This window comes from Ictalurus punctatus, chromosome 5, assembly GCF_001660625.3.
Source record: "Ictalurus punctatus breed USDA103 chromosome 5, Coco_2.0, whole genome shotgun sequence".
NCBI classification, from domain to species: domain Eukaryota; kingdom Metazoa; phylum Chordata; class Actinopteri; order Siluriformes; family Ictaluridae; genus Ictalurus; species Ictalurus punctatus.
This window is the reverse complement of record NC_030420.2, coordinates 5,669,779-5,691,217: the sequence shown is the minus strand read 5'-3', so window position 1 is coordinate 5,691,217 and position 21,439 is coordinate 5,669,779. Positions and strand designations below refer to the sequence as shown.

At 40.8% G+C, this 21,439-nt stretch overlaps 1 protein-coding gene across 5 annotated transcripts in view; it reads right to left on the bottom strand.

Annotated features, from left to right (window-relative positions):
* sorbs3 (sorbin and SH3 domain containing 3) overlaps positions 1-16,189 on the bottom strand; it is a 56,137-nt gene extending 39,948 nt beyond the window's left edge. The window contains exon 1 of one of the 5 annotated variants that reach the window (XM_017468328.3): positions 16,091-16,189. The gene's annotated coding sequence lies outside the window, so the exon portion shown is untranslated. Of the gene's footprint in view, positions 1-7,884; positions 8,518-14,016; positions 14,110-16,090 lie in introns of those variants that run through there. The other 4 variants (XM_017468327.3, XM_017468330.3, XM_017468329.3 and 1 more) reach the window with 4 other exon arrangements.
* Between the last annotated feature and the right edge of the window lie 5,250 nt (positions 16,190-21,439).

The following is a 21,439-nucleotide window of genomic DNA, read 5'->3' as shown; positions in this document are numbered from 1 at the left end:
TAAATACCTCTCAAAGTTCAGTGACATCATGACCCTAGATGTGGGCCTTTGTTATGGTCCTTTGTTAACTCCCATCATGAGAGTTACCATTCTTCCTGCCAGATGTTTTGGGGTAGAGATAGCAATATAAGAGATTTCAGCCAAGATCTCTGAGATACTATCTTTAAATAGAACTGTGTGTTCCAAAGCTTGGTGGAAAAAAAGGACGACTTCCTACAAGGAACATCCCAGTGAACACATTTTTCCACAGGAATGTTTGACGGTAACGTCATCCTCCCTGCTGAGATGAGCAGTCTGAGTCATCGGACTGGGATCATGACCAACCAGTAGGTGAATGGAAAAATGATGATATTGTCACCAAAGCGGCTGAAGATGATTCATTTCAAATTTATAGACTCTTTTTTATGGGCCTATGTATGTCATACAAATTAGCTACCTTCCAGTTATGTATATTATCTATGGTGCTGTGAGGAAATAAGCACTAATGGTTTAAAATGACCAGATTTGGCTTTACTTCATTAAAAACATTGGCTTTAGAGAAGTGCAGCAAAACTTTCCAGAAGATGCAAGAATTGTAGAACTGTTTGGTAAGCGTAATTTGTAGTATAAAGGTGAATTTTAGAGATTTGACAAAGATTTGAAATGTCTAACTGGCATTCATTTGGAGCCCAGAACTATTGCCACAAGTATGAAGGACATACAGCCTTACAGACTAGCCACTCGACATGTTAAGCTAGCCACAACACCTACTATAACTACCTTTATAATTTTACAGAGGCTTTATAGTCTTTAGAGCCTAAAGATGTCAATTGGAGCCAAGTGACCTTAGTCACAATAGCAAGTGTATCCAAAGAAGAGTGAACCCTGTCCCTATTTAACACCATGACGCAAATAAGAAAGAAAGAAATGTGTTATGCACAACACATTAGTCATCTGGGTGGCAGACTGAGTGAAAGACTCCAGTCAGAATCAGGAATCAGGCTGGAAGTTCATGCCGTCTTCTACTTCTTTATAATTGGCTGGCCCAAGGACCACCAGCATAGCTTCAGCGCTAATGTGTCCATCCGCCTTCTAAGCCAGACCTCTTTAAGACAAATACTACTGCCAAAGTCACTAATTATTTATGTTCCGCCTGAGTTTGTCAGCTTTTCTACCAACCACTCAAGCATTTCAACTACCAGTGAGGTCAAAAAACGGCTCTTCTATTCAAATGCTGTGCTATTAATTATAGTGCCCTTTGACTGACCATGCCTTATTGTTCCACTAAGAAAGCACACCAAATTAGAGCTGCACATAAAGTCATCTCCATATTATTAACCAACCTGTCCAGAACTTTCCTGTTCATTGGACCTCATTTATCAGTCTTTTAGTAAAGTTAGTAAAGTGTGTAAATGTTTTCATAGGCCAAACCGAACTAAAAATTCCAGCCAGATTTACAATTGTTTCGGCAAGCTTGATTTTCTTCATTCATGCATGTTGATAAAATGCCCATCAGCCATAAATTACCAAGCACCTTCATGGCACATTTAGGATGCCCACAAAACTTATTTAAAGGAGTCATGACATGGTTTGAATTTTTTTTTTCTAAACGATCTTCCCTGAGGTGTAATTATAATATTAGTAAAGTTTTTCACACCAAAAACATATAAAAATTTTGTAACTTGTGACCTTTCCCACCCTGTCTCTGACCCTCTGACCGTTTTTTACGTCCTTTACCTTTAAGACTTCAGTGTAACCACTCACTGCTAAGGTTGGCTAACATCTTTGCCTGTGAATTAATTATCAACGCCCCCTGGCATAACATAGCAAAATTAGCGCAGCTTGGTAGCATTAGTGCATTTAAAGCAAAAATAATAACAATAAAATAATTTTAAAAATCACGCTCACTTTTTGTTGCAATCAAGCAAAATCCCGGTGTAGCTTCTATCTCTGTAAGTGAACACCACCATCAGGGTGTCATTCACTATCTATTTGATGGTGACCGGAATCCGGGAGCCGGCCCGCAGCTCCTCGGCCTCCTCCATGTCTTAATTTTTGGATTTGATTTGGAATGCTTTCTTTTAAGTCATTAATAGGAAACAACTCAATTTCACACAGTTTCAATTGAAATAAAGGGATACCACACTTCCTTTGCAAATGCTCCTGCAAACAATTTACGAGTGAATTCCTTCGTATCCGGTTAGATAAATAAGGCCCATTCAGCACAAAGCACTTCTTAGATATGCCTTTGGATTTTATTGTATTCCTGCCCTGAGCCCAGGATACCTGGACTACTACCTGGACCAGAACAAAGCGGTTACTAAGAAGATGAATGCATGAATAGCGAGTTTGCACCCTTTTGCTACAATTACCTGCCGCCCTCAATCCTGTGATTAGACAAATTCTGACCCGCACCTCTATCCATCCTCAGTGGTATTCGGAACACGTCCTGAACCGAAGCTGTTTTGTTTGTTACATTGGAAAGGATGAGCCCAATCAGTCATCGGGCCTGTCCAAATAGATCAGGAAACATAAATCCCTGTTTTAAGATGGTTCCATAAAAGGAAGACGATATGTTTACGTACTCCATATTAGTGCAGGACAGTGACGCATGTTTCGCAGGCTCTGTTACACATCACAGTCGTAAAAACGAATCCCAAAAGACCTATGCAAGTATGCATCCAAATCAGTACAACAAACAAGCACAATTGCGAGTCAAGTAACTCATCCCATTCGCTTCAGGCGATATCTGAAACACTTCAATTGTTTCCGACTTTGTTTGGCAGACAATGGGCTTTTTATTATATCTGCTTTATATTCAAATCTGGGTGTGTGTGTGAGAGAGAGACAGAAAGAAGAAAAAAAAACCAAATGAGGTTTACAAAGAGACCAGGACGTTGTCTATTAAGGAAGCAATAACAGACAAGTAGCAGGCTAACATCCAAAATGATTTGTGAGGTGAAGCTCACAACTGACCTGGAGTCAAAAAAAAAAAAAGTCCTTCTATTCATGTTCATCATCCCTCCGTTCTCCTGTCTCTGCATTTCCAGACACTCCCTTTATCCATTTTTCTTTTTTAATAACACTATAATCCTCTCTATTTCTTCCTCAGACAAACACACATGCACATTCTTCCCTCCCTCTTTCACTTTGGCCCATACATGGCTCTGTGTGTCTGCTTACAATCAACCGTTATTAAAGGATACACACATTAATCAGAGACAGGCCCATCTCTTCTCCATGTATGGCTCTCTGATCAGCCCAGATGCTGCATACCGTTTGATAGTGAAGAGCCACACACTCCTTCAGGGTCAAAACACATGAAGGGATCCACTCGGACACGTCTGGCTGTTTCGAAACACGTGTCGGTCATTGTCCGGATGTTTTTTTTTTTGTTTTGTTTTGTTTTGTTTTGACGTCGGTCATTGTTTGGATGACCGTTTCTTCTACAGACTACTGCTACACTTGCTCCTCTAACCCACGTTATGCTCTTGGATTATTTTAAAAATGTACAGCAGCTTTAAGTTGTAGGAAAGTTGTAGTTTTTTTTAAACGAATAAGCTGACACAACCTTTCACGTTCTGCTTCTTAGGAGGAACTCGCCATTCCTACCAAAAAGCCACGTGGAAAAACACAAAGAGCACTTTCTGTACCTCTTGGAATGCTGCTCTACATGTTTCTATTGAGTATTTGCTTAAGCTGAGGCAATTTAATATTCTGGATTGTGGGTTAAAAACTTCTCTGGTTTTCTCAGCACATCCAACAGGGTGAATCAGTAGACCACAGCTCGAAAATCTGAGTTTGGAGTTTGCTACAGCAAGGAATGTCCGTTGTTACCATTAGCACTGGATACAAGCGGTTTCCCAATGGAAGCCTAGTCATATATCAGCCATATTAAACTAATGAGGTTCTGTTTTAGTTTAAAATTGAGTTATATAGTCATCTTTGAGGGTGTAGCGTTCACCGCTTCTGGGGCAGTCTTTCCGTTCATAACACTGTACGTACTCTGTGACTGATAAATGCTCAATCCACAATCTTTTGTTGTGTGCCAAATATCTCAGATCGCACTAGAATAGTAATATTCGATCTCTAAAGCCGCAATGGACGGCTAACGCAATGTTATCAACTCTTTTCAAAGGATAGTAGCTAATACATGCTCAAAATGTCACTATTAGTCACCTACAGTATATAGACTAATTTGGTGCTCAGTGATTGGTCATTGGGAACAATTACGTAATTTGGGATTGGTCAAGCACAACATAACTCAGGCTCTTTTCGAAAAGAAGGTCGCTAAAGTACTCTAAAAAGTCACCAAATTTAGTTGCTTTGTTGGCAGCGTTAGGCGCAGGGGAACTACTGAAAGGGAAAATAATAAGCAGGATGGATCATTTTAAACACATACACAGATTTATTACTCCTAGATATCTTCAAATATATTTAAGCAGAGGCTTTTTGTCCCTGGGTGCACATAGAAATACTACCATTAGCTTGCTTAATAGATAGCTACCTTATCTAATGTTCTACACTATATAATAGTTAGTATAATGTTGTGTACAACCCTGTGTACTGGTTTACACAATATGCTAGTTAGTCTATTCTTTACCAGTGTATAGTGATACTCTTTTAGATAGTATGACAGTTAATGTTAGCTAGCTAGCTATTTTTTTTCTACAACTTGGATACTGGTTTATAAAATATACTGTACTGCAACAGTCTTATTTTAGCTAGCTTATAGTGACATTGTCTACTGTTGTCTACTGGCTGATACACAATGTCATACAATGTGTTTTAATCTAATATTATCTGGCTTGCTAGCAACCTTATCTGTTTTACATTATATACGAGTTACTCTAACGTTTGCCATCTTACACAAGTCATTTTACACAATATCACAGTTACTCTAATGTTAGCTAGCAGTATACTTGTGCTCTGGACTAATGTTAGCCAGCTTGGTAACAACCCTGTGCATTGTTCTAATCTACACAATATAATGGTCTTATGTTAGCTAGCTTACTGCAATCTTGCTCATTGGTTTGTACAGTACGACAGCGTATGCTAGCTAGACAGTGACTTGGCTAGTGATTTATACAGCATACTGTAATAGAACACTGTTAGCTATCCTGCTAGTATTATTGACTACTGTTATGCCACTGTTATTTCCACATTTAGTAGAGATTCATGGGAAAGGTATATACTGCTCCAGCTTCTCTCTCTCTCTCTCTCTCTCTCTCTCTCTCTCTCTCTCTCTCTCTCTCTCTCTCACCCTATATTCCTTCATCCCTAGACACACGCTAATGGACACCAGTCACATTTACCTACAAAAAAAGAGGAAAGACAGCCATGGAAAAGGACAGGAAATATGCAGCCAGATTAAACCCTGACCTCTTAATGAAGAAGCCTTCCTTTTATGTACAAGAGGAACAGATGAACCGCTCTGACTCCATAAAAATCCCACTTCTGAGAAAATTCACACTCGTGCATGTTATAGTCAGTAAAAAGAAATCTTTGAAGGGAAGAAAGTCTTTGAACGCGAGTAAACGAGGCTGAAAGTTCAACAGGTTACCATATACTGTATGTTCCTATAAAAGCTACTTGCTCTACAAGTTCATATCATTTTATACACTTTTATATTTTAATACTGATACTATGCATGTTAATACTGATATTACTCAAAATGCTACAGGCAGTTTAAGGGGAAAATAGCATTGCTGTACTGTATACCACAGCGCTGTTGAATTCTTGATTCTGATTGGTCAGAAGGTGTTGATTAATTATCCATAACAGAAGCTCTGACATTAGTGCCAGCTGCAAGGCAAATTGTTTATATTAGGTTTATATTAATGCACTTGTAATACATTATGTATTATAGGAACACCTTACACAGGGACCCCAATTCTGAAAAAGTTGGGACAGTATGGAAGATGCCAAAAAACAAACAAAAAGAGTCCTTTGAAAATTCAATTCCTCCTGTACTATATTGAAAACACATTATTAACACATTATTTGGTGTTTTACTTTGTGGATTTCATTTATTTTTGAAAATATACACTCATTTCAAATCTGTTGACTGCAACCCACTCCAAAAAAGTTGGGACAGTCGACTGTTTACCACTGTGTAACATGACCTTATCTTTTAATAACACTTATTAAGTGTTTAGGTGCTGAAGACACCTGTTGGTTAATTTAGCAAATAGAATTTTCCCCCATTCATCCATTATGCATTTCTTCAGCTGCGCAGCTCTACAGGGCCTTCGTTGCCTTATTTTGTGCTTCATAATGTGCCACACATTCTCAAATGGAGACAGGTCAGGACTGCAGCAGGCCATGCTAGCACCCGCACTCTCTGCTTGCGCAACCATGCGCTTGTAATCTGGGCAGAATGTGGTTTGGCGTTGTCTTGCTCTGGATGGCAGCGTATGTTGCTCCAGAATGTGTACATATCTTTCTGCATTAATGATGCCCTCACAGATGTGCAAGTTACCCATGCCATGGGCACTGACACGCCCCCATGCCATGACAGACGTTGACTTTTGGACCTGACTCTGATAACAGCTTGGATGGTCCTTTTCCTCTTTGGCTGTTTTGTCAAAAAAATATTGAAATGTTGACTCATCGGACCACAAAACACGATTCCCCTGTGCTACTGTCCATCTCAGATGAGACCAAGCCCAGAGAAGTCAGCGGCGCTTCTGGACAGTGTTGATGTATGATTTCTGCTTTGCATAGTAAAGCCTTAACTTGCATCTGTGGATGCAGCGGCGAATGGTGTCGACTGACAAAGCTTTACCAAAGTATTCCCGAGCCCATGTCAGGATATCCGTTACAGACTCATGTGTATTTTTAAAACGTCTGACGTCTGAGGGATAGGAGATACGCGCATTCAGAAGTGATTAACGGACTTGCCCTTTACGCACCGAGATTTGATCGGATTCCTTGAAGCTTTTAATGATATTGTGCACTGTAAAAAGTGAAATGCCCAAAATCCTACCGATTTGTCTTTGGGGAATGTTGTTCTCAAAGTGTTGGATTATTCACTGACTCATCTGTTGGCAGATTGGCGAGCCTCGACCCATCCTTGCTCTGGAAAGACTAGGCCTTTTATGGAGGCTCCTTATATACTACGATTAGACAATTGCCTTACCTGTTTCAAATCACCTTCTTATTTCAACTTGTCCTAAATCGCCCCTGTCCCAACTTTTTTGGAACATGTTGCATGCATTAATTTTTAAAAAAAACTATGCAGTTGATTAGGTAAACGATCGAATGCCTTGTCTTTATACGTTTTTTTGTTGTTGTTGTTTAAATACAAGTCAAAGTGCATTTACAAATCACTCCTCTTTGTTTTTATCGGCATTTGCCATACTGTCTCATCAGGGTTGTAGAACCACAATTCCTAACAAACGAATGAATATGCAATCATGATATATAACCAAATAATGTTAACACTGTTACCACTGAGAGCTTACATTAACATTAGCCAAGCTAAGCTCACCAATCACAATTCAAAACACAGTTCATTGTACAGCTTTACACTGTTGTCCAAATGACCAGAACTTTACAATAATGATTTCCATACCCAGGACCATTCTAGATCCTTTCAGCACCACATCTCCGTTCCTGAGTCTCCTTTAAAACAAATCAGAGCGCTCGATATGTAAAGCACCTGAAAAGGTCGTTGTCACTGAAAACAAACTGGCTCAAAGAGCTTCACATACAGTATTCGCTATACTTTTCATTCCCTGACCCCATGTGAGAACTGGATATTTCTGCTCAAGAAGACAAGACAGTCCATTGGAGCGTTCTCCTTTCTGAATGAAGCCCTGAAGGCCTGGATAAGAACTACAGATGTAAAGACTAAGTTGTAAAGTTTGAGTGTTGCTATGGAATAGTGAAAAGTGAACTCACCAAAGTCTGTGTCAGGGATCTATTGGAGTGTGTGATGGTACTGCTGTGCATAGAGTCCTTAGGAAAACACAGCCTCTCAGCCTCTCTCTCTCCCACACACACTCGCTCTGACTGCACATCTGACTGACTCAGACCTCCTGCTTCTCTCTCGCTCTCTCTCTCTCTCTCTCTCTCTCTCTGATCTCACCGACTGGCTACGCATTCTCTCTCTTTCTCTCATTTCTTCCTCTCCATCTCTTTTACTTTTACACTTAACCTCTATTCACTCTCTTGATAGAGTAACTGCCCCCATATAAGCACACACACACACACACACACACACTGCTCTGCCTGAGGTGAACGTCCCGGTCACTAAAGGTTGCCATGGAAACGATCAGGCGGCGTACACTTGACTTGTTCTTGGCTGACTTTGCTGACAGAGTGACATTTCAATAGGCACCAGACTTATTCTTTGTGCTAATAAGGTGATATTTCTACACGGAGCTGATAAAAACAGGGGAAGTCAAATACAAAACAGCCTCCACCCTCCTAGGCTTGCTATTCTCCCTCCATTCTTCCTCCCGTTTCTCTCTTTGCGACTTAGAATAGAACAGGTTTCTCTTAGTGACTCAGCGAAAGACTGACATAATCCTGGAGTCAACACTAACGAAGCCCTCGATTCACGTACACTGCGGCCAGCTGTATACCAATGTACAGAGCTAGAGATTACGATTTTCTGCAAGTACAGACATGAAAGAATCGCATGTTAGAAAGTCATTAAGGGCTTACGCAACGGCTCGCCGATCCCGTCCACGAGCAATAACCCAGCGTGGCTGTACATGTCCGACCTCACGCCCTCGTTTAAAACAGGTGATTTCATTACTTCATTATTTTGAAGAGCATGGGGAAATCGCTGCTTCTTTCCAGGGTGTGAGATCATGGTTTATTTCAGGCAGGAAATGTGGGAAGGGTTCCACCAGGCTGTAGGTGGCTTCACAAAGCCAAGGAAATGCAGTTTTGATAAAATAGCTGGCACTGAAACATGGACTTACACCCCAGCATGATAACCAACGTTATAAGTGCAACTACAAGCAGGATCGTGGAAAGGGAGTCGCGCAAAGCTTATACCGCTCTTACCACCGTGCCGTTGGATTCTCGAATATGACGTGTTGGTTCGTTTTCTCTAACAGCAGCTCTGACAATAGTTCCAGCTGTAATTCAAACGATAGGGTTATATCATTGCAATAAATGATCATTTCTGTATTTAATACATAATTCCCAGGGACTTGTGTCGCGGCCGTTCCACGTAACCTAAACCTAATAATAAAGTCATTTTGTTTTGGGTTCACATCATGTGCTTTTGTTTATTTATTTTGTTTCGTTTTTCTAGTCCTGTCTCTATCCCATAATATCTTTGGTTGATTACCCTAATGTGTTCACCTGTTCTATGTAAAGCCCTTCATTAGTTTGCTGTTTTTCTTACTTGTCGTGTATTTTTTGTGACCTTTTAGTCAAAGCTTTGCCGTTTCCTCTTTTTTTTTCTTTTTTTTTTTTACACTTGCTTGTATGTTGACTTATGATCACGGATGATTTTGCCCACCTGTATTCTGGCCCCAACTACAGGCCCTAATTAAGCCACATGTGCCCTTAGACTTCCATTAAAAATGGCCTTGCTGTAAAAAGGTTTTGCTGCTATCTTCTACAAGCAGAAATGAATACTCTTGGTTCACACACATATGCAACAGATACAGTGGATAAAGACTAGGTTGGAAAAGGGTGAAGTATTCCTTTAAATGTGCAGTGTTTTGTTTGGCAAGCTTTCAAACCCAGTATAGCAAAAGAATGCTGTGACCATCCTGTGTATGCTATGACAAACAGGCAAAACTTGAAGGAATATCACACACTAACACTCTTAGCATGTCGCTGACGACCATGGCCTGCCGAAACCCGGATTAACTTGGAAAAATTCCCCAAGGACAAAAATGTAAACAAAGCAGGGTCATAAACAGGATTATTTGTTTTAAAGTGGACAGAATCGTTTCTGTTTAACGTTGCTAGGACACAGAGTCTAAACCAGTTCTCCCACAGGTGAAGGGTTTCAGTTGTAAGCTCACACAGCAGCGTGGCCTGCAGGAGAGGCGTTATGTAACCCAGAGTTCAGGTGACAGGCATCGTTATTCCTACAGCATGCAGTGTTTGCTGTTTGCATACACACACACACACACACACACACACACACACACACACACACACACACACGTGTGCACACATACTATGTACCTCCAAAGAGACATGTATGATATATGCATGATTACTTCTCTCAGCGAGTTAGCATTGTGTGTGTGTGTGTGTGTGTGTGTGTGTGTGTGTGTGTGTGTGTGTGTGTGTGTGTGTGTGAAGGACAGCAGTTTGTGAAGGTCTCTGGATCTCTAGAGCTGTAGGAGTCAGCAGCTTTTTAATAATTCAGTGGTTTGGAAGGAGTCAGTGTAACTCAGACTAGTATCCGAAGTTTCTCTGTGTGTGTGTGTGTGTGTGTGTGTATGTGTGTGTGTGTGATGCATTTGTAGAGCATGTACTTCCAAAGACTACTAAAAAAGACGAGAAGAAAAGAGAAGAGAAGAGAAGAGAAGAGATGGGAAAAGAAGAAAAGAGAAGAGAAGAGAAGATATGAGAACAGAAGAAAATGAATAAAGAGAATAGAAGAAAAGAGAAGAAAAGTGACAAAAAGAAAAGAAAGAAAAGAGAAGAGAAGAAAACAGAAGAGACAAAAAGAAAAGAGAGAAAAAGAAAAGAGAAGAGACAAAAAGAAAAGAGACAAAAAGAAAAGAGAAGAAAAGAGACAAAAAGAAAAGAAAAGAGAAGAAAAGAGACAAAAAGAAAAAAGAGAAGAAAAGAGACAAAAAGAAGAAAAGAGACAAAAAGAAAAGAGAAGAGAAGAAAAGAGACAAAAAGAAAAGAGAAGAGAAGAGAAGAAAAGAGAAGAGACAAAAAGAAAAGAGAAGAGAAGAGACAAAAAGAAAAGAGAAGAGAAGAGACAAAAAGAAAAGAGAAGAGAAGAGAAGAAAAGAGAAGAGACAAAAAGAAAAGAGAAGAGAAGAGACAAAAAGAAAAGAGAAGAGAAGAAAAGAGACAAAAAGAAAAGAGAAGAGAAGAAAAGAGACAAAAAGAAAAGAGAAGAGAAGAAAAGAGAAGAGAAGAGACAAAAAGAGAAGAGAAGAGAAGAGAAGGCCCACATATCCACACTTCCCTCATCCTACCTGCCTAAAGCAGAGTCATTACAGCAGAGACAGCACATGTAGATGTCCACAGTCATCAGGACTGTCCAGTTTAGGAAATATAATAACGATAACTTCTGCAGTATCATCCAGCAGTAATAACTGAAAAAATGCTATCGATGACATCAGAGTTGAAATATTATTAGAACCGAACCTTACGATAGTTTAACAAACAACATTCCTGACGGAATGGAAGGAACGAAGCTAGGGGCAAGGCCCAGGGTTCTGTAAGGCTGTGTGCGAGTTTGCTTAACAACTCTGGCAAATATTTACTGAATACTGTGATGTACTGCTATAAATCCCCATGAAGTACAGATCCTAATAAAAGTTAGCATGTTTTCTAGCCTTTGGGATTTTTGGAACTACGATATTATTATATTATTATAAACTGAGGCATGTAAAGATTTACTGACCATCTGCATGGGGTGATCTTCATCACTGTTCCTAATGACCAATCACTGATTATTGTTGTTCCCAATGACCAATCACTGATTATCACTGTTCCCAATGACCAATCACTGATTATTGTTGTTCCCAATGACCAATCACTGATTATCACTGTTCCCAATGACCAATCACTGATTATTGTTGTTCCCAATGACCAATCACTGATTATTGTTGTTCCCAATGACCAATCACTGATCACCATTGTTCCCCATTACCAATCACTGATCACAATTGTTCCCAATGACCAATCACTGATCACCATTGTTCCCCATTACCAATCACTGATCACCATTGTTCCCAATGACCAATCACTGATCACCATTGTTCCCAATGACCATTCACTGATCACCATTGTTCCCAATGACCATTCACTGATCATCATTGGCCAGCCATGTTTGTCCCACACACACACACACACACACACACACACACACATACACATCATGTATGCAGGAGGCACTTTGTCAGCTAAAGCAGAGGCCAGATCAAATTCATCAAAAGCTATTTCACCGAAGGGGAAAGGACAGAGGATGTGAAAAAACATGCATCAGCTTCTGGTAGAGGGTACTTTTGCTTCATCCTGACTCGACCTGTGCGATTTGACCCGTGAAATCATGAGCCACGTCCTTGTGAGCTAATAGAAAACAAGCAGACAGGGTCTCTTTGGATGATTATCCTGCTAAGGTTTTCTTGTAAGCAGTGATGTCAACTCTGCATATTTAATAACATCCTTGCTACAGCAAAGACCCAACCAAGATGAATATTTGTGGACTGTAATGGAAATAAACTAATTAAACCAGATTAGCTAAGATTCAGGGGAGCTAGCTACCGAGCTGAGCCACTGGGTGAATCTTACATCGCTTTCTATTGGCCATATAGTACAGTATCTGGGAAACTGTAGAAGCCATTGCGTTTTGCACTATCTAGTGCACCTTTGCAGGGATGAGGAAACCATTTGGGAGTTGGCCTACTCTCGGTTCTGATGATCACCATCACCATTGGAAACATCTATAAATATAGTTGACATCATCAAGCCTTCACCTTGCTTCTCAGCCCCAGTATAGGAGGTGTGGCCTCTGTACCTGTCATTTACAGTGAAGGAGGTGTGGCCTCTGTATCTGTCAGTCCCAGTGAAGGAAGCATGAGCTCTGTACCTTTCAGTCCTAGTGAAGGAGGTGTGGCCTCAATGTCTGTTAGTCCCAGTGAATAAGGTGTGGCCTCAGTGTCTGTCAGTCCCAGTGAAGGGGTATGAGCTCTATATCTTTCAGTCCCAGTGAAAGAAGTGCGAGCTTTGCACCTTTCAGTCCTAGTGAAGGAGGTGTAGCCTCAGTGTCTGCAGTCCCAGTGAAGGAGGTGTGGCCTCTATGTCTGTCAGTCCGTGTCAAGGAGGTGTGGCCTCAGTATCTGTCAGTTCCACTAAAAGAGGTGTGAGCTCTGTATCTGTCAGTCCCATTAGAGGCGTGTCCTCTGTGCCTGTCAGTCACAGTAGTGGAGGTGTGGCTCCTTTATCTTGCAAACCTAGTGAAAAAGGTGTCGCCTTCAGTCCAAGTGGAGAAGAGTTGGACTCTAAGGTTGGCAATCCCAGTGAAGAATGTGTAGCCTGTGTGCCAGTCAGTCACAAAGAATGAGGTGTGGCCTCTGTGCCTGTCAATCACTTGTAATTGGGGTGTGACCTTCCACACCTCAGAGCTAAAACTACTAATCTGCACTGCTTGCATAATAGCATGGCGCCCTGTGATAGACTGGCATTCCATCCAGGGTGTATTCCCACCTCACGCCCAATTTTCCTTGGACAGGCTCCAGATGCACCACAACCCTGACCAGGATAAAGCACTTACTGTTATCATATTAAACAGTAATACTATAATGATTACATGATACACACCCTAAAAATCCTGTCTCAAGAATAAGATTCGATTCACTATGCAATTCCTGTCATATGTAACAGGACAAACATAGCCAGTCGAACAAGTGATGAAATCTTCCAGATTATAACAATAACAATGACAATTAGAAATTAGATTTGCTACACAGAAACATACAGCTCCTCCAGAGTTCACCCTAATGCTGACGTTCAGTTTCGTCCAGTTCTACAATGCAGCTTGGAAAATATGTCAGTAGGGAATAAAACAATGGCACTCATACAGCACTGCTCAACAGATGGGTTTGTATCCCAATTGTAAGTCACACACTCTGTGCTGGAATCCAGAAGATCAGGCTGTGCTAGCTGCCACAGTTCACATGAGGAAATTAAAGTCTCATTTCTCAATATACAAAAGTGGAGCTCTGAATTCGAGTAAACACACACAAAGGAAGTAATTAGAAACATGATAGCACACACGGTAAGTGTTAAACAAGCTAGTCAAGCTAATGCAGAAATGTGCCGTTTGGAGTGTGTGAATGCAGTGACAGGAGAGAAACCGGTACCTACTGTGAGATGAAGTTCCAGTGAAACAGTTAGAGCGAGGATGTGAGAGAAGCGGGAAAGACGCTGTTCTGTTTTGGTCTGGGGGCGTCTACTAATGGGCTGTGCTTCTGTGACTCAGCCTGTGTGCAAACCAGAAACACACACACACACACACACTTCTCAGGGCCTAACAAGTTTGGGGGGCTCCATAATAGTTTCCATCCAATACACACATGCACAGATGGAAATAATAGAAACTCTAGAGTGTTTTCGGAGGCAACTCCCTCTTGTGTTTTAGAATCAGGAGAACAAACCCATTTCCTCTCACTGTTTGAAAGCAGCGGTGTGGGTTTGATCTCTGTCGTGTGGGCATATGGTTGGCACGCGTGCTGAATACCAGCCTCGATAGCGCACGCTGGCACTTTCTCCCTCATTGTCCTCCTTTAACAGATTATCAGACAGTGTTTATTCATTCATTCGTATCCATTAAAACATTTTATCTTGGTGAGGGTCTGTTCTGGGAACACTGGTAGTGAAGCAGGAATGCACCTAGGATGGGACACCAGTCTATCACATACACACACACACACACACACACACACACACAGGAGTGATTTATCTTAAGAAATCCACCTACTGGCATGTTTCTGCGAGCTGGAAGGAAACCAGTGAACCCCGAGGGAGCCCGCATGTTTCGAACACGGGGTGTACATGCACAGAAACGCCACATAAACAATCACCCAACCTCACGATCGTACCTGGTACCCTGAAGCTGTGAGGCAGCAATGCTACCCACTGCGCATTCGAGTCCTTGAATCTGATTGGTCAGAAGGTGTCGATTCATTTTCTAGAACAGCAGCGCTGACAATAGCGCAGTAGTAATTCAACTCACATGTTTACAGCATATTAATGAGCTCATTCATATTATAATTTCTATAAAAACAACACGTGACAATCTAAGGATAATAAATACATAATAGATAACAAGAGGAATTTGGACTTTCTGGTTTCCCAGCAAAAAGACTGCCTTAGTAACTGTTTATAGCTCCTACAACGTAAGTGATAACTTGTTTTGCAGATGTTCCATAGCATTAAATCTAACCATAAATGGATAAAAAAAAAAAGTATGACATCATTCTTTAATTAATAAAAGATATAAATGTTGAAAATGTACCATTAAATAGCAGATTGCTGTGGTATAAGAGCAATAAAACATGTTGGGACATGTGGTTATAGGAAAGTAATCAACACGATTGGGATTTTTTCCCCTTATGTAAACACACCCATGTCTCTATAGCTGCCAACTAAAACTCCGTCCAGTACAGGAGGTCATAACGCACATGGTCTGCGACCTCTGAGTTTGCCGTAGCAACTATCATTTGCATTCAAAAAATAAACTGGAAATGAGGAACAACCCAGAAAAGTGAACTGTATGAAGCTAATTTGCATATTACAGCTCGTATAGACTTGCAGTCCGATTTAAATCTGGATAATAACTGGCTTAAATGGAGGCAAGTCGAAATGCTTGTGGTCAGGACACAAACCAAATACAACACACATACAACGATCTGCAATTAGTGGGCACACAAATGGACTAAAACACTGTATTAGCTTTTGCACACACACTTTTGGACCCCTTGTATACAGTCAATGGAGATATTGCAAACGATGGAACACACACACACACACACACACACACACACACACACATGCACGCACTCAGCTGGAAGAGATCAGTGTTTCTCTCACAGTTTCCATGCTCAGGTCCAGCCCCAGGCTGGCACACTGGTTAACTGGCCCTTTCTGCTCCATTAATGTGCCTCCACTATGCTCATCAACTGCCAACAATCATTAATCCCATCGAAATACCTCTGCATTTACAATCCCGACATACTGGAGGAAGACCAACCGTTGGAAAGACACCACCAAACATATGTCTCTAACTAAACATAGCGTCACTGTCAAACCAGTTATGTCTGCAAAGGAAAACCAGCATGCAACAACCGCACCAACACCTAGATACAGATTACATGAAGTTCCAGATGACTGCATGTCCATGTGCAAAGGTGCCAGACAGATTTCTGGCTGTAATACTTACTCGAGCGTAACGAATTCAGCTGATGGGCAGTAGGCGTTCTGGGGGAAATGGAAAATCTCTGTGTAAATAGCATGAATCCTGCACGTCCCTTTGCGTAGCTGATAAAAGCCAGACAGGCAGGTACTTTGCACCTGACGTGGGAAGGAACGTCTCAGGAAGGCTGGGCTATATAATGTGCATTCCATGTAAACGTGACACCCGTCTTCACCTACGAACCTCATCGCAGCATTAAAGTGCAAATCAAACCATGCTGAAAGCAAAATTTTTACATAAATATTGAACTTTGGGCATTGTTTTAATGCACAGACATTTCCTCATCAATACATACAATTTTGAAATAAGTTGCATTTTCAGTTTGGGGAAAGCACTTGAAACATTCGTTGTGTTGAACTATTTCAATCGCTTTTGTTTGATTTGACGTCTGTAAATTTTGACAGTAAACCTGATTTGCAATGGGGGTTGAAGCGTTTTGATTGCAGCTGTATCAGGTGCATCATCCCTTTTAAAACCTCACATACAAAACATTTGGTTGTACATTAAAAAAAACAACCTTTTTTTCACTGTCAGTGTTGATGTAGTTATAGTAGCCAAAAACAATAATTAAAACAAAGATCCACAGCCAATAACACCTCTTCAGTTCTTTGTAGAAATCCCTTAAGCCTGTAATTTTATTAAAATTAAGGGCCTATTTAAGAAAATAAAAAGTGGCAGTTATGGCTCTGGGTTACTGATCGGAAGGTCGCGGGTTCAAGCCCCAGCCCCAGCACTGCCAAGCTGCCACTGTTGGGCCCTTGAGCAAGGCCCTTAACCCTCTCTGCTCCAGGGGGCGCTGTATCATAGCTGACCCTGCGCTCTGACCCCAGCTTCCTAACAACCTGGATTATGCAAAGAAAAGAATTTCACTGTGCTGTAATGCATCCGTGATCAATAAAGACTCATTATTAATTATCCAAACAAACATCGAAAAGCCTTTTTTTTTTTTTTAAATAAAAATGTAGTAGAGCAGAGCTGTGGTGCTTTAAAGAGCAATTTCATCCTGAAACACATTAAATATGTTTATATTAAAAGACCTGTGATGTCTTTAGTGATCCAGGTGCTAATGTGTTCATCGTTGCTGTGACTACGTGATTCCTGTAAGAAGTTAACGAATATGCCAGGGTGATGTCACAGGGTGACAATGCTAGTGCGCTTATCATGGCATTTAGTGAGAGGAAAAATAAAACATGAGGGATAATGGTTAGGACTCATCATGTTCCAACGGCAAGCAACGTCATATTAATGAGAACGTCGAAGTAGCTCTACGACGCCGAGTCACGGCTCGGCTAGTAGATAATATTACGAGATGACCGGCGCGATGGTGTTGATGATGGTATTCGCATCGATGAAGCTTTGGAAGCTGATCTGTTTGAGCAGAGTGTACAGACGAGGAGAGGAGAGAGCCGGACAGACTAAAGGGCTACGTGGAACGAGTGCAAAATCAGCCCGGGAGCCACTATCAGTCGAGCAGCATTGTTGGTAATGTAGAAAACCAGGAAGTGAAAACAGAACATTGCAACATGCCGATGAAAGGAGCTGAAAAATAAAGACGACCGAATCTAAATAAATCTTGGAACGCTACGAAGATGAATAGGTGAGTTGTTCAGGGTGAATTTTTACTTCAAATTTTAAGAAAGATTGCAAAACAGACTCCTGGAGAAAGGAAATGAACTTTTTGTTGCCATCAAATTGTCAAATGAGCAGGAAAAGACTGAGAGGATTTGGGAAGAAGGACAGCTGGAATGGAGTAGTGGATTTTAGCATTGGTGTGATGTGAGAGCAGGAAAACTCTCACAAACACTAGTGTCCATCACTGTCACTTTCTCTTCTCATTGTTTCTGTCTTACTCTATTGTCTCCGTATCGCTTTCTTTGTCTTCCAGTCACTCTTCTTCCCTCTTCCTTTCTCCTTCCTCTTTCTACTTCTCCGTCCACTCCAGCCATCCAAAATAAATATTTAACAGCCCAACTGCGTGAGCAACAACTTAAGGTCATATTCTAAAGGTCTAAAGTCTTAAGGTCATTGTTCCCCATCTCCCCAGACCTTTCCCTTTCTTTTGCGTTTCTCTTCTACTCTCCTTAGTCATGGAACCGAGCTAATACTGTTACCTGAACTGGCACATCTCGAAATAACTTCACAGATCCTTTTACAGAAACATCTGAGGGGAAATGTTTTACAGCTAAGTGTTTGACTTCGGGAGTATGACGTCTCAGCGGTGCCAATTCTCCTGCTCTTAAAATTGCATCTGTCGCCCTCTGCTGGTTTCACACGGAAAGCAACACAAGTTCCTTCATAAACTTCATCTCGAAATACAAATACCTGAGTATTTCTCAGTAGGCTACTCCAGCCATTACTGACTACAGGTACCACAGGTGGTGTACATATAACACTGACACAATATTGCTCCATTAATAAGCTGCTTTCAGTTTGGCCTCGTCTTCTACATATGAAATGCTACATATAAGTCTTTGTGTTTTTTTTAAACAACAGCTTAATGGTCATAGCTTTTGGGTATATGAAGTCTGGTTTGTTTGTTTGTTTAAAACATATTTTCAGTGCTACACAGACAGTCATAGCACCATAATAATCATAACATACTGTATTACACTATTAGAATCTATACAGTAGATTATATATAGCTTATGTATATAATTTATGTATTTCTTATAGAATTTGTAATTAGATGATGTGTGCGCAGAGTTTGCTTGTTCTCCCTGTGGTTCAGGGGTTTCCTCTGGGTACTCCGGTTTCCTCCCTCAGTCCGAAGACACGTGCTGTAGGTTGAGTGGCATTTATAACCACCATTGTGTGGTTTATTTTTCTTTCATAATGATCAGTGATCTTATAAAAGAAAAGACATGTATTTGTTTGATTTGATGTTATGCAAGGATTCATTAAATCCACAATAAATAATCCAAAGATTTGGTCTGGAGGAGGTTATTCTTCCTTAGTGTGAATTACAGTGCTACAAGCCTTATGGAACTATCTAGGAATGCAAGATGTGGTTTTACTTTAAGAAACAAAACCACTGACTCATCAGTAAGGTTATGGAAACTTTTAAAAACCCTCTGAGAGGGGGAGTTGATTCCTGCCTCTGCCCTGCATGCGTGGAGTTTGCATGTTCTCCTCATGCTTTGGGGATTTCCTCCGGATACTCCGGTTTCCTTCTCCATTCCAAAGACGTGCTGTAGGCTGATTGGCGTCTGTAAATTCTCCATAGAGTGTGAGTGTGTGCGATTGTGACCTGCAATGGAATGGCACCCAATCCAGGGTGTCCCCCACCATGTGCCCTGAGTCCCCTGGTATAGGCTCCAGGCTCCCCGTGACCCTGAGTAGGATAAGCAGTACAGATAATTAATGGATGGATCGATAATAATAATAATCGTCGTCATCATCATCATCATCACCATCATCATCATCATCATAATGTATACTGAAAAACAATAGATGATTTTTAATGTGCCCTGCTCTTCCCCACACTTACAGTATAAACAGTTCAAATGTGGCTACAGCTGATTTAAATGTTTATTCTGCTCTCCCCTTCTGTTCACATTCTTCATTTTGCAGTCATCCATCAATTACTTTTCTCATCCACGGAGGAACCCCCACGTTACACAATGGCAGAATCTCCTTCACTACGTTGTTTTATTTTCCTTTCTGTAACTGTTTTTTCTTTACCTCCGACATTGCTCAAGTATCAGTAAAGCATTGATATAACCTCAGAACTCAAATTAAACTAAAATATATAGATAGATAGATTGATAGATAGATAGAAATCACAACCCACCATTATCAAAGTTATTAAACCTCGAAATAATCTAATCATAATTATAATGGGCGGGGGCTATGGAGTGTAGGGGCATGTATGTTTAGTAGTTAGCATGTTTGCCACGCGTCTCTGGGGTTGGGGGTTCAATTCCAGCCTCTGCCCTGTGTGCATGGAGTTTGCATGTTCTCCTTGTGCTTCGGGGGGGTTTCTCCGGGTATTCCAGTTTCCTCTCCATTCTAAAGACATGCGCTGTAGGTTGATTGGCATCTGTAAATTGTCCACAGTGTGTGAATGGGGGTGTGAGTGTGTGTGGATTGGCACTCCGTCCTGGGTTTCCCTTGCCTTTTGTCATGAGTCCTCTGGTACAGGCTCCGGGGTCCCTGTGACCCTGAGTAGGACAAGCGGTACAGAAAATTGCTGTATGGATTGATAATAATAATCATTATCATCGTCATCATCATCATCATCATCAACATCATAATGTACACTGAAAAAAATTTATGATTTTTAATGGGTGTGTGAATGTGTGTGATTGTGCCCTGTGGTGGGTTGGAACCCCTCCAGGGTCTCCCCTGCCTCGTGCCCCAAGTTCCATGGGATAGGCTCCAGGCTCCCTGCAATAAGTGGTACTGAAAATGGATGGATGGATGGATGGATGGATGGATGGATGGATGAATGGATATATGGATGGATGAATGGATGGATGGATGGATGGATGGATGGATAGATGGATGAATGGATAGATGGATGAATGGATAGATGGATGAATGGATAGATGGATGGATGAATGATTGGATGGATGGATGCATAATTATAATGATTTGTTTTTACAGGAACCCCTATGACAGAATCTCCTATACTATGTTGTTTTATTTTCCTTTCTGTAAGTGTTTTTCATTAGATATATAGATGATAGATAGATGATAGATAGATAGATAGATAGATAGATAGATAGATAGATAGATAGATAGATAGAAATGGTTTCTGTAGCCCATAAAAAAAACAACTCTTTGGTTTCAATAAAAATCCAAAACTTTAAAATTTTGTGCCCAATTGTTAGAGGTGTTCTGTGAATTCTACAGTTAAACGACTCCATGACTATAAATCATTTGAGATGCCTTGCTCTAAACAATACAAGCTCAGTTAAATATTCGCATTGATATGGTCTGGAAATAAAGTAGGCTACTGGAACCTCCAGTATAAAATAAACTCAATACAACCCAGTCTTCTATCAGAACTGACTTTTGTGCCTGTATAGGAACAGCTACGGTTCATAATGTTGTCTGAAACATTTTGGAAAACACACTGATGTCATGTTTATGTGTACATTCACCTCAGATTTCCCTAAAAACATGATAGCGCCGATACAGTGACATGGATTATCCTCAATGGCAGTGTATAGAGTTTATGTCAACATCTGCATGTCTAGAGTTGTCGAATGAGTCATACAATCTTCCAGCAGCTGAGTCATTTCTGTGAAATTATTGTATAGTGTACTACTGACTGCACTTATGCCCTCAGTAATATGCAAGAGGAGACACAAA